This window comes from Dendropsophus ebraccatus, chromosome 7 (genome assembly GCF_027789765.1).
Source record: "Dendropsophus ebraccatus isolate aDenEbr1 chromosome 7, aDenEbr1.pat, whole genome shotgun sequence".
Taxonomy (NCBI): Eukaryota; Metazoa; Chordata; class Amphibia; order Anura; family Hylidae; genus Dendropsophus; species Dendropsophus ebraccatus.
The window spans coordinates 50,154,355-50,172,274 of record NC_091460.1 but is presented as its reverse complement, the minus strand read 5'-3'; positions in this window follow the sequence as shown (position 1 = coordinate 50,172,274).

The following is a 17,920-nucleotide window of genomic DNA, read 5'->3' as shown; positions in this document are numbered from 1 at the left end:
TGCCTATCTCACTGATCTATGCTGTATAACTATATACAGCATAGCTCAATGAGAAGTCAGAGTGCATATACTAGAAGTCCCCAGGGGGGCCTCTAGTATATGTGTAAAAAAAAAAAAAAAAAAAAAAGTGTTGTTAATAAAAAGCCCCCTCCCCTAATAAAAGTTTGAATAAACAAACATGTTTGCTATCGCCGCGTGCGTAATTGCCCGAACTATTAGTTAATCACATTACTGGTCTCGCACGGTAAATGGTGTAAGCGCAAAAAAATCCCAAAGTGCAAAATTGCACATTTTTGGTCGCATCAAATCCAGAAAAATTGTAATAAAAAGCTATCAAAAAGTCATATATGCGCAATCAAGGTACCGATAGAAAGATCACATCATGGCGCAAAAACTGACACCTGACACAGCCCCATAGACCAAAGGATAAAAGTGCTATAAGCCTGGGAATGGAGCTATTTTAACCCTTTCCCGCACGAGGACGTAACTGTACGTCCTAGCGCGGACGTTCAGAGTGGGGCCTCTCGGCAACCCCGCTCTGAATCGCCAAGGTCCCGGGTGCCGCTTGTAGCCCGGGACCCTGGGTATTAGCGGGCACGATCCGATCGCTGTGCCCGCTAATACAGTAATCAGATGCAGCTGTCAAACATGACAGCTGCATCCGATAACCGGACGCAGCTTATCCCTGGTGTCTAGTGGGAGAGATCGCTCCTCCGGGACGTTGTCCCGGAGGAGCGATCTCCGTTACTGAAGCCGGCCGGGGACCGCTCCAAGATGGCGCCGTCCCCGACTCGGCACTCGTTTGTTATCGGCTGCAGCAGCCGAAAGCAAACAAGTGCCGATCTCATTGATCTTTGCTGTATAAGTATACAGCAAAGATCTCAATGAGAGATCAAAGTGTATATACTAGAAGTCCCCCAGGGGGAATAACCCTAACCCCAGGAGGGCTTCTAGTATAAGTGTAAAAATATAAAAAAAAAGTGTTGTTATTAGTAAAAAGCCCCCTCCCCTAATAAAAGTTTGAATCACTTCCCTTTTCCCAGGTTTTAAATAAAAGTAAATAAATAAATAAACATGTTTGCTATCGCCGCGTGCGTAATCGCCCCAACTATTAATTAATCACATTCCTGATTTCGGACGGTAAACGGCGTCAGCGCAAAAAAATCCCAGAGTGCAAAATTGCGCATTTTTGATCCAGAAAATCCAGAAAAAATGTAATAAAAAGCTATCAAAAAGTCATATATGCGCAATCAAGGTACCGATAGAAAGAACACATCATGGCGCAAAAAATGACACCTCATACAGCCCCATAGACCAAAGGATAAAAGCGCTATAAGGGTACAAACACACACAGCGTATACGCAGCAGATACGCAGCAGATACGCAGCAGATGCGCAGCTGTGTTCAGTTATTTAGATCTAATCTGCTGCGTATCTGCTGCGTATTTGCTGCATATCGCAGCAGTAAATACGCAGCGTATACGGTGTGTGTGTTTGTACCCTTAGTATGGGAATAGAGCGATTTTAAGGAACGTATATTTGTTAACAATGGTTTGAATTTTTTACAGGCCATCAGATACAATGAAAGTTATACATGTTACATATCGTTGTAATCATAACAACTTGAGGAACATATACAACAAGTCAGTTTTACCCCAGGGCGAATGGCGTAAAAACACATTCCCTCCAAATAAAAGAAATGCGTTTTTTTTTTCAATTTCACCAGACATTGAATTTTTTCCTAGTTTCGCAGTGTACTTTATGCAAAAATTCAGCCTGTCATTGCAAAGTACAATTAGTGACGCAAAAAATAAGGGCTCATATGGGTCTGTAGGTGTAAAAATGCAAGTGCTATGGCCTTTTAAGCACAAGGAGGAAAAAACTAAAACACAAAAACGAAAATTAGCCTGGCCCCGAAGGGGTTAAGGAACATATATTTGTTAACAATGGTTTGAATTTTTTACCAGCCATCAGATAAAAGAAAAGTTATACATGTTATATATCGTTTTAATCGTAACGACTTGAGGAACATGCATAACAAGTCAGTTTTACCCCAGGGAGAATGGCGTAAAAACAAATACCCCCCAAATAAACAAAATGCTTTTTTTTTGTTCAATTTCACAACACATTGAATTTTTTTCTGGTTTCGCAGTGTACTTTATGCAAAAATTCAGCCTGTCATTGCAATGTACAATTAGTGGCGCAAAAAATAAGGGCTCATGTGGGTCTCTAGGTGGAAAAATGCAAGTGCTATGGCCTTTTAAACACAAGGAGGAAAAAACAAAACCGCAAAAACGAAAATTGGCTCTGTCCTTTACCCCTTAGGGACCAAGCCTATTTGAGCCTTAATGACCAGGCTCATTTTTCAAAATCTGACCTGTCTCACTTTATGCGCTTATAGCTCAGTGATGCTTTAACGTATGCTAGCGATTCTGAGATTGTTTTTTCGTAACATATGGTACTTTATGTTAGTGGCAAAATTTGGTCACTGTCTTGTGTGTTTTTTGTGAAAAACATCAAAATATAATGAAAAATTTGAAAATTTTGCACTTTACGAACTTTGAAATTCTTTGCTTCTAAAAAAAAAAAGGCACATGACAAAAATTAGTTAGTAAGTCACATTATCAATATGTCCTCTTTATTCTGGCTTCATTTCGTAAACATATTTCACTTTTTTAGGGTGTTACGGGGCTTAGAAATGTATCAGCAAATTATCAAATTTTCATGAAATTTCCAAAACTGATTTTTTTAGGGACCAGTTTTTTTTTAAAGTTGATTTAGGAGGCTTGTATGCTGGAAACCCCCATAAGTGACCACATTTTGGAAACTACACACCTTAAAGAATTAATCTAGGGCTATAATGAGCATTTTAACCCTACAGGGGCTGGAAGAAAGTATTCACAATTAGGCCGGAAAAAAATGGAAAATAAAAATTTTCCAATAATATATTTGTTAAAAATAAAGTAGAACGGTACCCCATATGTGGGCATAAACCACTTTGTGGGCTCACAGCGGGGCTCAGAAGGGAAGGAGCGCCAATTAGCATTTCCAGTTCAGATTTTGCTGAAGAAGTTTCTGAGCACCAGGTGCGTTTGCAGAGCCCCTGCTCCGGGCAGTTACAGGAGGGTGTCAGCGGTCACACTGACCGCTGATCACCCGTCCTGCAGCCGCCGTTAAAAGGCGTACGCATCGGAATAAAGCCCATTAGTGGCCGCCGTGAAAAGGCAGCATGGCGGTCACTAAGGGCTTAAGAGGTTAATGTATTATTATTTTTTTAGTTATATGTGTTATTACAGTTTGTCTCTATTCATATCAATGGAATTGGTTTGTAATACCACACACAACAGGAGTGTTTCATCACACGGCATGATGTATAAATGCCAGGAGTGGGGAAACGAATTGTCTGTGCTTCCGCAATGACACAGTCATGCCGCTTTGTCATTACAGTAGCAGCTGATTATAGATATGTCGGGGGGGGGGGGGGGGGTAAAATTCAGTAAAAGGAAAACGGCCATATTTGGTCAGTATTTGCAGTCTTTTGAAGCGTTACTGTCATATTAATTAAGTTTTGACATGTCAGCACTTTAGATTGGTTGGGGTCTCAGTACAAAGATCCTCTCAGATAGATAGTTACATAGATGGCGTGCAGTCTGACTGACTACAGGTGACCGGCTCCACAATAGTGTATGAAGCTTGTTTACTGTGAGCAGTCGGACTGTGCACCCAATCAGGGTGTGACGTGTGCCACCATCTGCAGCTAACTGTGCTGGGTCTCAGAGCTGATTGAAATGTCTCTGTGACGCGTCAAAAATTAATTTAGTCATTTTAATTTAGATATTTCTCATGGAAAAATACCCGATACCTGTATTATCTGTTGTAAATAGCCAAAGATACATCCCAAATTGACTAAGGTTGGGGCCCAGAGAAGTCGGCAGTGAGGGGCCCTGAAATTCCTGATGGTGGCCCTGAGTGTAACCCCTTCCTTGCTGTGCTGCTGCCGTTTCTTTCCTTTTTGCTCACATAGCACCTTGGAAAGCCAGTGCATCATAATCCCAAATACCATCTATAGTATAAATCATCAGCCCAGCACGGAGTCAGATTGTTCAGTCTATTACACTTTCACCAGCACTATGGAGTTTGTGCTGTGCTGTGACTGGCCTGGAAACTGAGGGTGGTAGTAACTGTGAGACTACTATTGGCAAGCAGTGTAGGTCCCGCCACTAAAATGATGAGAATAAGAAATAGTTGTGGAGGGGAGTAAAATCACCTTGTTAGCACTCTGAAGGGTTAATCTAACAAATGCATGCAGGTTCTTTGAAAATCATCAAAATGACTGGTATGCTCTAAACATTACCAGACATGAGTATAATAAATGACATATTTATCATACTTGTAGGCGTGGACATTGTTACAGATCCTTTTTAGTGAAACCAGGAAGTTCAAGTTACTTTCGACACAAGGGGGTCAGACAAATTACCCCTGGGTGCTGCCTGTGCAATGACCCAGGAAATGATGGGTTCGCTGCACTATGTTAAAGGACAAGAGACACCTTTTCCATGGCTCTTGGGTCACACAGTTTGAGAGAAATGTCCCCTTTGGTTCTTTCTACCTATTAGCAAAGGGAATGGTACCACCCCATCAGGTGCCAATAACAGCCCTATATTAATTGATTAAAGGAATATTAAAGGACCCTGTCCTGCCTGGTTGTAGCTGTGAAAGGTGGCCAGGGTTACATAAGCTCAGAGTGGGCTGTTATGCTTTTTCTGTAATTCACAGATGGGCAGAACCACTAGCTGTGCTGTTTCCTTAAAGTGTGTCATTTAAAATATTTTTACAGAAATATGGGTCTCAGCGATGGTACCCGCATCTGTCAGACTTCCTGTGAATATGCCATAGATGTCTGTGATTGCAATACCCTTGTAAATAATACATTCATCTCAGCTACATCCGTCTCTGTCACCTCTCAGTTTTCCCATTTACAGCTAGGTCATTTTCGACACAATTCTGTAATATATTTTCATTAAAATCAGGCGCCATTACCCGCACTCAGTAAATGTCAGAGATTATGGAAATTGTTTCTAGGTCGGCGCTAGGATCTGAGTTGTAGGACTTCTCCACTTCTAGTCTGGACCCAATCAGATGATGAATGTAGCAGCTGAGTAACAGACGGAATATTGATGGTCCCTGTATTCCAGCAGATGTTATCGGGACTTCCATCTTTATGCACTGGGCTGTCATTTCCTAGGAAACACCTGCAAACACAATATATCTCTGTCCTTGTATCCACAATTGAAGATGTTGTCCGATGCTTCTCTTTGATGAAACCCATATCACAATTCCTTTCATCTGCCACATAGAATTGATCTGGTTATTTCTGAACAAAGAAGCCGTCTTCTGTGCAATCACTTCTTCCTCTTATTTTCTAATGTAACCTATCATTGTGCAATAGGAGTTCTCAGCCTTTTTATATCCCCTTATGAGTGTAAATGTTTATCTAGTACTATCCGGATCATGTCTGTTAAGAAGTGTTACCTACCATTTAAAGTGGACATCCATCTAGATTTTTTTATTAGCAAACATTTTATTTTAAGGTTTATAAGACCTCTTTATTCTATTGTTTTCTTCAAAGATCCCATTAAAGGGCATATATGAGAGGGGAGAGAAAGGGTCTCTTCATTCCCCAAATAATAGCGCGACTCTTGTCCATAGGTTGTGTCTAATATTGCAGCTCCATTCTATTCAAGTAAATGGAGCTAAACTGCAATACCAAACACTGCCCATATACAAGTGAGGCGCTATCCCTCTGTGTTGCATTAAAGCGGTCAAGTAAAAAAAAAAAAAATAGAATATGCTTTTTTTCCTGGAGAAAAAAATTCCACTCTCATCCAAGAGTGATGTTTAGTATTTCGAGTAAATGGAGCAGACCTGCAGTACCATTGTCTATGGACAACAGAGGCACTCTCTGGGGAATAAAATAATTTTCTCTTTAATTTACATTTACATCTTAGGCCCTAATGCTGCGTTTACATGGAGCGATAATTCGTCCAGGCAAGCGATTAATGATTTCGAAGTAACAATGTGTTTTTTATAATGATCAGCGTTTAGAACAATATATCGCTTGGAAAATTTGTTATTGCAATCGTTTTAAGATAGCTTAAGCCTATCTCACACATAGGGTAAATCGGTGAAAGAATGTTTACACAAAGCTATCTGCTCGCTCCATAGTGAGCACTGACAGGTTTTCTGCGGCCGCTATTCAATGAATAGCAGCCGCAGAAAACTGACGTCAGTTTTTGCGGCTCTGCTAGAGATCCCGGATGGAGCTTATACTATGTGTATACGCTTCTGCTTGAATCGATCCTGACTCAGACTTGAAGACATATTTTTTTTGGTCCAATCAATTTATGCAATCAAACATTTACATGCCCTGTCCATTAAATCGCTTTTTAGCTATTTTTATGGGAATTTGTTAATAAACTTTTTTCTCCTGGCATTGATTTTCCTTGGGCCTGCGCCCTACAACTCCCCTACTAGGAGAGGAGGTGTTTCGTCACATTAAATCAAGCCGACACCTAATATTCACTCCCATTATTAAAATTGTGTTCACACCCATCTGACCATCCAAACTATAAATAGTAAGGCATATAAAGAAAGAAAGCCTGTAAAATGTGTGATCAGTAATTTCAATAGTGATTAATAGTTTTTTTTTTGGGGGGGGGGGAGGGGGTGCTGGCTACAGGTCCTATTTAAAGGGTGCATTGTTCCTATAACTATTGCAACTACACTGCATGTTGTGTCTCTGCAAACTTTTTATTTTCTTTCTTTGGTTCTCTTGATACTTTATAGGCCAGAATCTCTTTTTGTTTCCCTTATTTGTTGAATAAGGTAAAAATTTAAATAAAAATGAAATGACACCAGTATTATGAATGGTACATGGGGAGTTGGGCCCTGTTACTAGTTTAGTGTTGTGGCCCAGGAGATTTAAGCTACGCTTTTGCCGACTCTATAGAAATGTACAGTAAATTAATAGAGACTGCTATTTTCCAAAGGACTGAGTTCCAATTACGGTTGAGAAATTCTCCTCGGATAACATAAAGTTACAGCAGTGCTCAATTTTCACTTTCGAACCCACATAAACTTTCAATTTATGGTCCGGTTGTATATCACTTCATCATTAATATTATGCACATTTACTAAGCTTGCATTAAAACCCAGATTTACTGAGCCTCAATCCTATTTATGTGCATACACTGAAGTAACATCTGCTCCCTCGATAAATCTAGCTGAATCTGTGATCGACCCAAGCTAAAAGTTTTTACTGCAGCCACTGTAATTTTGGCACCTGATGATGACAAACTGCTGCCACCTGCTGACCACTGGAAAATCTATCCAGGACGCTTCAGTGTATAACCGGGTGTTATCCTCCTGCACACACCATATATTTTCATATATAATATTTATATGATTGCATTCTGTTCAGTATGATATATATGTGTCACACCATTCTGGCACATCAATTCCTGTTGGATGTATGCACTGTTATATTATGTTTATGTGAGTTGTTTTTTTTGCTATGGTAGGATTTTACAATGTACAATATCAGTAAAGAGGATTTATGAACTCCACTGCTATATGCGTTAATGGATCTTATTTTATTTTTGTCCAGTTGTGACGCTGTATAGCAGAACTTATGGATTGTATATGTAGAACTCCATATGGTATCTCAGTGACCTCCCTAAAGAGTCAGAATACCACCATCATCAGTGACAGATGGATATATTAACCAGCCCCTTCTAGACTGCAGCAGCTTTAAAGAGGTTATCCTGCATTAGAAAAACATGGCCACTTTCTTTCTGAATGCACCACTCTTGTCTCCAGTTTGGGTGCAGGTTTTGCAACTCAGTTCTGTTGAAGTTAATGGAGTTTAAAGGGGAACTCCACATAAGGAAAACTTGTTTCCTATTAAAAGTACATTAAATGTTATAGAGGTGTGTCTATACAATGTATTTCCGTATCTGTACGGTTCTGCCACACTAGTAGCTGATAGAAATCCAGGTGAAGAAAAATGAAGAAAAATGGTCTCTGTGCCAATTCACATTGTCTCCTGCTCCCACTGCTCTCCCACCTTAGGAGACACACATTGTGTGTGTTTGCTGGGCACAGGCTGATGATGCAGACAGGGGGCAGGGCGTGATGTCACAGGAAGCTTGGCTGGATCCCCAATCCCCTGAGTGATTCACCATCTCTGACCGGCCAGAAGCAGGTGCTGCAACTTCACTGATTGTGCAAAACTCTGCAGTGAAATTAGGGCTGTGTTCACACATGTTGGAGTTTCATTGCAGTACTGCAGCATATTCACAAAAATGAGGCAGTGACACAATTAAATGATGCTAAACGGCAGAGCCGGCACTGCCAATCCCACCTGGACAAAAAACAAGGCATACACAATATATCCCATGTAAGATAATATTGGATAAAATCCTTATTGTGGGGCTCAAAGATAGAAGATGCTTTATCATTATATGTGCGTTGTGTGGGTGGAAACACAATGAAATGATAAAGTACTGCAAATAATTCAGTGACACAATGAAACTGCAATGTGTGAACACAGCCTAGATGTTCTGCAACAGATTTGGGCAGGGAATAGGCAGGGTGGGGGACTGTGATGAACAGCTGAGGGAAAGCATTGCATTCTGGAACCAGTACTGCATTCTGGGAACTGCTCAACCAGGAAGTACAGAAACACAATACAGAACAAATCCCCCAAAACAAATGGATTTTTGGTAGTTTCAAAACTGGGATAGATAAGTAAGTAATGCTAAATGCTTCTGCAGAAGTTTCATTTTTTTTTACCTCTACCTGGAGTTCCCCTTTAATTGCAAACCACACCTGAACTGAAAACAAAAGTCGTGTTATCTCTGGAAGAAAGCGGCCATGTTTTTCTAACGCTGGATAACCCCTTTATCTCTTTAAGACACCAAGATGTGTGGAGAAAGCCTTCTCCATACCTGATGTTGCTTTCAGCAGCTGACAGCTGCAGTCGGTGACTGGCACGAGAGCGCTCAATCTATGGTAACCACAGCATCTAAGAGAATAGACATTGCTTCTCTGTAACTTCTAGGGTCCGATCACCCCCCTGTGATACAAATTAATTGATTATCATAGCGGCTGGGGACGTCCAAAGGCAGTTATGATAGAGGCCCCATTACAGCCTACCTATGGCAGCCAGTAATAGGAAAATTCACTGCAATATGTATGTTTTACAGTGTATTGTAATCAATTAATTGCATGGTCAGTGTTCCTCGAGAAACTTACAGCGTACCTGTCACAATTTTTTTTTAAGAAATCAACAGGGCTTGCAATCGCAAGCAGATTTTCTACATTTAAATAAATGTTACACATATGGCCGAACTGTGGTCCATGCTCCCTCTGCACTAATATCTGGTCTTTTTTCTGTTCAAATGAAAAGAGACCGAACACAGGAAGTCCCCGTTATTTAAAGTGACTCTGTACCCACAATCTGACCCCCCCAAACTACTTGTACCTTCTTATAGCTGCTTTTAATCCAAGATCTGTCCTGGGGTCCGTTCGGCAGGTGACCTACAAAACAACTTTTAAACTGGCAGATTGTGTATGCATTAGGCTGGCACACCCTCTCTGTCCCTCCTCCCCGCCCTCCTCATCATTAAGAATGCTTCAGGCAGATTGTCTCCTATTCATCAGCTGTGTGAATACTGAACATGGGCTGGATCGTTAAGGCACCTGTACAATGTTCAGACAGGAGAAAATGTTCTAGGGGCATTCCTAATGATGAAGAGGGTGGGGAGGAGGGAAAAAGAAACTGAAAAGATTAGGGAAAAGCGAAAGCGAAAAAAGAGAAAATAAAAAAGGGAGGTAGTACATAGGCTTCTAGCAACTTTGCTGTATCTGGATCAGTTCCTTTCTTCTGTTGGATACTGTCCTGCACTTTTAGACGTGGTTTTCGGCGTGGGTTGGGGTGATCCTTGACTTGTCCTCTCTAAGTGTGCGTTCAGCACTGCAAAGTGTGCAGGAGTGCTGCTTTCAAGAAATAAGAGCTAAGGTGTCTCATGTGCGTCTGTTCTCTAGAGAGACCAACCAACCACTGTCCACAGCTAAGATAGGCCGCTCCGAAGATGCTGTTGTGCGCTGGATCGGGAGGAAGAAGGAGCACAGGAGCAGCCCTGCAACATGTGTAGGTAATGTATGGTGTTTAAACAAGGGCTGCAAGGACATCGGTGACGATGTCCCTGCAGCCTTCGCTAAACGATTATCGGGCCTTGGAATAGGCCCAGTTAACGATCGGCGCTCATTTACGTTATTGATCAGGCCCCCATCGGCCCGTAGAATAGGACCCTAAGACTCACTGAGGTGTGGCTACACTTCCTATCCCCATGTGACTTCCTTCTACAGCATTTGTTAGGTGTGCTGTAAGTGGGTGAGAAGAAAGTGCAAGAGAAAGAGAAGTGTAGAGATAAGTAGAACAGAGAAAGAACTCCAGTTGATGCACAGATCCTAAAACAATAACCCTTTAGTTACATCCAGCTGTGCAATACTTAGGTACACAATATACATACTAGCGACATCTAGTGGCAGAACTTAGGTACTACTTCATTACCACTTTTACTTTGAAGTACAGATTTTTGCGAGGGGTGTAAAGACTAGAAACACCCGTGGTGGGACACCACACATAGATAGAGTTTATCTACCAATCTCTGTGTTCCTCATTCTATATCCTGACATTTGGTGCTTGTTGCTTGATCGCCTTTCCTAGAAGCAGATAGCTATAACCTGTACATAATTGACACTGTTATTACATCATGAGAAATGACTCTATTGTAATGTCTATTTTCCGGATTTGAGTGAATGGTACAATTATGTGCTGCACTCTTAAATTACACTCGGTGCAGGAATTGCATATACATTCTGGGGTGGCAGAAGTGATATGTGTACAGGTCAGAGACAGGTTCTAATTTTATATCCTGTAAGAAAATTCATTTCCCTCAGAAGCATGAAATATTGATTCCCTCTCATAAATCCTGTTCTGTTCCGGCCTTTCATTTGTCACCGACATCCATCTGCTGTCAGAGAACTATACAATATGACTGCAGATCTGTCTCCATCCACTGTGAAGGGGTGAATATGGGACAAGATTATATATAGAGGATTCTCCCCTATAACATGCCTGTTTTTGACTGATAGGAATTTAGGGGTAATAGCTCAGTGATTTTTACACTGTGTTAAAGAGGTTAGACAAAAGATGGCTAATTTCAAGAAAAAAAACAGCACAACCCCTTTCCTCAGGTTGTGTGAGGTATTACAAATCAAGCCCATTCACTTCAATGGAACTGAGCTCCACCATACGTCCAGGGCCGCCTAACCGCGCTCAGAGCGGGGCCGCGCTCTGAACCGCCGCGATCCCGGGTGCCGCTCGTAGCCCGGGACCGCAGGTATTAGCGGGCACGGTCCGATCGCCGTGCCCGCTAATACAGTAATCGGATGCAGCTGTCACAGTTGACAACTGCATCCAATTACCGAACGCAGCCGTTCCCTGGTGTCTAGTGGGGAGGATCGCTCCTCTGGGACGTTGTCCCGGAGGAGCGATCCACACATCTTACCCCTTCCGGGGTCAGCGCCGTAATGGCGCTGATCCCGGCTCGGCACTCGATTGCTTCCGGCTGCAGCAGCCGGAAGCAATCAATGTGCCTATCTCATGGATCTGTGCTGCATATGTATGCAGCACAGATCTCAATGAGAGATCAGTGCACTTATACTTCAAGTCCCCCAGGGGGGCTTCTAGTATAAGTGTAAAAATAAAAATAAAAAAGTGTTATTATTAGTAAAAAGCCCCCTCCCCTCCCCTAATAAAAATAATAATAAAATAATAATAAAAATAAACAAATAAATAAACATGTTTGCTATCGCCGCGTGCGTAATCATCCGAACTATTAATTTATCCCATTCCCGATCTCGCACGGTAAATGGCGTAAGCACAAAAAATCTCAAAGTGCAAAATTGCGCATTTTTGGTTGCATCAAATCCAGAAAAATTGTAATAAAAAGCGATCAAAAAGTTGCATATGCGCAATCAAGGTACCGAAAGAAAGAACACATCATGGCGCAAAAAATGACACCTGACACAGACCCATAGACCAAAGGATAAAAGCGCTATAAGCCTGGGAATGGAGCAATTTTAAGGAACATATTTATGTTAACAATGGTTTGAATTTTTTACAGGCCATCAGATACAATAAAAGTTATACATGTTACATATCGTTGTAATCGTAACAACTTAAGGAACATATATAACAAGTCAGTTTTTCACCAGGGCAAACAGCGTAAAAACGAACCCCCCGCCCCCACCCCCAAATAAAAGAAATGCATTTTTTTTTTCTATTTCACCACACATTGAATTTTTATCTGGTTTCGCAGTGTACTTTATGAAAAAATTCAGCCTGTCATTGCAAAGCACAATTAGTGGCGCAAAAAATAAGGGGTCATGTGGGTTTCTAGGTGGAAAAATGCAAGTGCTATGGCCTTTTAAGCACAAGGAGGGAAAAACGAAAACGCAAAAATTTAAATTGGCCCGGTCCTCTAAGGGTTAAAGCAAATATACCTCTTTAAAGTGTCAGACAATCTGTGCTTACAGGCTACTGAACTTTGAATTCAATACTATGTACAAGAAGGTACAAGGTGAATACAAAACTGATATTGTACAATGTCTGTGGGTCAGCTGTCTATTCCGCATTACATTGCTGCAATAATTTGGGGTCTTGTGCAAAAATTAATGTAACTTCCAGAGTAAACCTAAAAAATAGCAGATTTGTCTCCTGCCGCACATCAGTTCACATCTGTCCTGTATTTGTAATACTTTCTATATCTAAACTAATTTATGGCGCTCATTTTTTTATTTTTTTATAGTAAAGTAAATGTCTGGGTCAATATTAGAAAACCCCAACGTATATGTTAACTCGAAGTGTGGAGTCCGCTGTAAGAAGGATTTTACTCTTCACCTTTTGGCTCCAGTTGTGACATGAAATGAATTTTACACACCAGTATAATTACGTCATGTCCCAGAAGCACGCACAGTGATACTTATGACTGCAATAGGACACATCATAATAGACAACATAAGTGCAGCCTTGGGCCTCAAAGGATGTACAACTACTCCCGTATCCTGAATAACATCATGTCTGTCCTGTCTTTATAGAGTAAATACTGGGGTGGCCTGAGGAAGCTACTGTAATAATGAGCGGTGGCATAGTTCTATGTACGGTCGGCACATGGAGATGTTTGCTGTGATAACACTTTGCACACACTGTTATGTCCTCTTCTCATTACACAGGTGACACAGGATGTATGTGTTGTTCTTGGCTGTCCCTTGAATGAATTATATGAGAAGTTCCTGTGCTGTGTTACAAATAGATATGAAATCAGTGATTGAAGGTTCTTAACCAGGATCTAAACCCTGCATTATTGTACCTTTTAGTTAATTTATAGACTTATGGTATATCTAATTTATACTGTATAAAACAAAGTTAAAATGCTATTCAAAGACTGCATTCCTATGTTCAGTAAGTTTTTCTGTGATCATGAACAATTTTATAGCTTTCTATTGGGCTATTTACGTGTTCCATTTTTTCACGGATCCACAAGCCAGTCCGTGAAAAAATAGGACATGTCATAACTCGGACAAGATTTCCCCATAGATGTCTATGAGATCCGTGTTTTTCACGGATTGAACGGATCTGACATCTGTGCAGTCTATGAAAAACACAGATGTGATGTAATCAGTGTAATTTAAAAAGCTTTCAACAGATCCTTGAAAAACACGGACACGGATGCAATCGTGGACGTTTTATCACGGATCACAGAGGTACATAGCGGACTTCATCCATGGACCTTGAAAATCCCAGTGAATTTGTGAATGCATCTAGGATAGGGGATCAGACACCGGTCATGAATCAAAAACTAGCTCATAGATCTATATTATGTCATACGATATAATATGTATTCATTTACACTGACTGTACACAGAATAAAAAAAAACAAACATACTATATGATCTTTGCGGCATACGAAATACTTGGTTTACACTTACTGAGCTAACAATGAGGATTGACCAAAAGGTTTTCAAGGTTATTGAGATCTGGGGAGTTTCCTGGCCTTAGACTGAACATTTTGATGTTTTGTTGACCAAGCTACTTACTTATCACTTTTGTCTTGTGACATGGTGCTCCATCATGTTGGAGAAAAAGCACTGTTCATCACCAAATTGCTCCTGGATAGTTTTTCGGCCCATCTTCAAGGGCCTTTGCCTCACAGTGTGTGCAGATGCACTGACACCTGCCTGCTGTCATTTCCGAGCAAGCTCTGCTGAAACAATCCCATAACAGAACCCTCTTCAGGAGATGTCCTCGGCTGGTGGTGGACTTTCTTGGGTGCCCTGAAGCCTTCTTCACAGTCACCTTGATGTTCTTGATGATTCCAGAAATGGTTGGTTAAGGGGCAATCTTACAACATCCTTGCTTGTAAAGGCCTTTTGGTGCAAAGCAGTGATGATTGCACATGTGTCCTTAAAGGGAACCATGGTTAACAGAATAAGACAATGATTCCAAGCACCATCTTTTTATAATGCAACCAGTCTGCTCTTATAATTGAATCATGGCATGGCAGAGTGACATCAGCTGCCCTGTCCTTGTTAACACTTTCTCCTAAGTTAATGAGAAGATCACTAAAATTATGTTAGCAGGTCATGTTGTGTCAGGGTGAAATTCAGTCATTAAGTTAATTTGCAAGGCAAGACCTGACTTTCTAATTCATAGCAATTCATTTGATCACTCTTCATAACAATCTAGAGCTAATGGAAATAGCTCTGGGGCTCAGTCTAGTTAGCTCTATTAACATTGCATCAGTGGTATCCATATACAGTATGTCAGGAAATGCTTTTAGGATATATGAAAGACAGACCCATAGACCTCAACTAGCCTGGTGGATGCCAAAAAGGTGTCCCTTTGACATCTGGATATCGGCTTGACATGCTTTCTGCTAGATAAAGAAATGCAAACGGTTATTTACTTGTATTTTATAACATTTCCTACTTTTAGATAACTTTCTTAAATCTCAGAAATGCCATTTAAAGTCAGTATTTGTGGTCCACACAAGCACTATTTGATGGATAGATAGCAATGGTATTAAATTATTTTGGATATGTGACGCAAATAAAGACAAATATCCTTGTGCAGGAAACATGCCAATTTAAATTTATGACAATAACATCCATTTAGATAATCTCTTTCATTTTAATATAAATAGAGGTTTATTCTACCTGGAACTTTAGCTATGGGCCTTATATTCTTAAAGCAACTCTGTCCCCCCCCAAACCTCTTGTACCTTCGGATAGCTGCTTTTAATCCAAGACCTGTCCTGGGGTCCGTTCGGCAGGTGATGCAGTTATTATCCTAAAAAACAACTTTTACTTGCAGCCCTGTGCCAAACGGGAGGAGATAGCCGGTGATGTATTTGTAGATTAACTCTTTGTTGTCCTGTTTTGGTGTTTTATTTCCCTCTCTCCAAAGGAGAACAATGAAGACAGGGGGGAGAGCTTCAAACTGCTTTTTCATGATAAAAATTCATTTTTCAGCTAATAAACCCATTACAAAGTTTCTTAAAATCGCCTGTACTATTGATTTCTGCAAAAAAAAAAAAAATTCAAGACAGTGACTCTTTAACGATCCAGCCAATGTTCAGTATTCACACAGCTGACGAATAGGAGACAATCTGCTTGGAGCATTCCTAATGATGAAGAGGGCGGGGAGGAGGGACTGAGGGGTGGTGCAAAGTTAGGGCACAGATACTCCCGTTTGGCACGGGCTGCAAGATTAAAAGTTGTTTTTTAGGACAATAAGTGGTTTGGGGGGGGGGGGGGGGGGGGTCAGATTGTGGATACATAGTCGCTTTAAAACAGTTCCCATTAGAGTTGAGTGAACCTCAAGCACACTATAGGCTGTAGCCATGTTTTCCAGGACTGCCTAGGGATGCATCAAACTTCTGCAGCCATCAGTAATCAAATGCCTCCCACTCTGGTTTAGACGAACCTGAACCTGGTTTATACCACTGATTGTCCTCAAATGATCCAAAGCAGATTTGTATACTTCATAACCTGACCAAGTGAACATACCCTAACAGTGTACTTATATCATCTAACGGATCAGTGCATTTTTTAAGCAGCCTTTACACGGCTCGATCCATAGCAGGCTGGATACTTGCTGGATCATTCATGCAGGCCTTTAAATTCCTCATTATCAGCCGTAGATCCCTTGTTTATATAGAGCGCCGTGCAGCCGATAACAATAATTTACTCTCGGCTGCTACTATGCAGTAACATGCATGTCTTGGATCCGACACAGATTTCATAATAAGTGTTAATTAGCCCAATAAGCCAAATGCATGTAATTGCCTGAACTTGGAATGATACATCCTGGCAGCTGTAATAATCAGTCTGTACTCCACACCCTCTTTAATAGTCACACGCCTGTCTCGTCTGGTAGCACGTTTAGCAGAGTCATTTTTAAAGGTCTATCTGTGAACTACAAATCTTTAGGTTAATAAAAAAAAAAGTAGTTATGAAAGTAATAACATGTAAAGTAGGTGCAAATGGCACAAAATGATCGGGGAAAGCCATAAAGAAAAATACTTAAATGAGACACAAGTTTCTACTTGTATAAGTGACGTCAGGTCTCACAGAGAAGGTCTAGGGTGGAGGGAACATTCCCGATTTTCCCCACCTAGGGACCAAGGTGACATAATGCATTGAAAAAACACTAAAAACCTTTACCTATGTTTTACTAATTAGATCCCAATCCTGATATATTTTTTTCATTTTCTGTTTGTTCATTTTAGAATATTATTATAGGGCAGCTATCTAGCCGAAACTGCTTTTAACAGCACTTAGATATATGCTTTACAGCTAGCCCCACAGACATAGGAAAAGTAAACTGGAGAGGACCCTATTGACTTTTATGGCAGTTTTCTAGGCATGTTGTGTGACACAGATCAAGCTCTGACAACCACTTATTGTGAATGGCCTAATCCTATCCTATCTATATACTGGTGTACCCGCTTTTACTGAAATGTTGTCTGTAATGATCAGGAGAACCCTGCTGAAAACGTCACATGAAAAAATGGCAGCTTATTATTGGATTTTTAGACTCATTGGCCGGAGTGAAAACTGCAGGATTCAGGATTACTTTATAATATATATATAGTAAAAACATAACAAACAAAACCCAAGATTCTTAAAAGATTTGTTTAACTTAAAATAACATGACTTAAACAATAGGTCATTTTCTGATAACACATTCCCTGTAATCCTGAGTACATTGTGGCTGCCACATTTAATTCCCTGTGTTGGCAGCCAGAGAAAGTAAGTCAAATTCCTTATGGGTTAAGCATGCACTAAGAATGCAGCCCAAGGAGAACATTGACGTGTCTCATAGATCAACGGTTCCCTCACAGCGTTAATATGTTGGACCTGGGCCCACCAGAGGAAACTATGCTGAGGGTCCACCCTTCACCTATACAGAACACATGCATGTCCGCCTCTGATTGGATTCTATTGAACACAAAGGACATATCAGCAAGTACTAATGGATTTTTTTTTTGTTAATCACCCAATCAGCAAGTGACACTAAAGGCAAGTTATTGATCCGATTGTCCGTTCTAAATGGGGTGGTCTTCTGCTAAACCTTTGGGGCCTATTATTATATCAGGTTTTGGGACCTTCGAAGAATCTTCTGGATAGTTGGAACCTGTCTTCATAGGCTACAACTCAAAGCTCCTACAAAGGTAAGTAATAATCTGAATATGTATGAATTTAATAAATCCACAACCAATAGTAAGCAC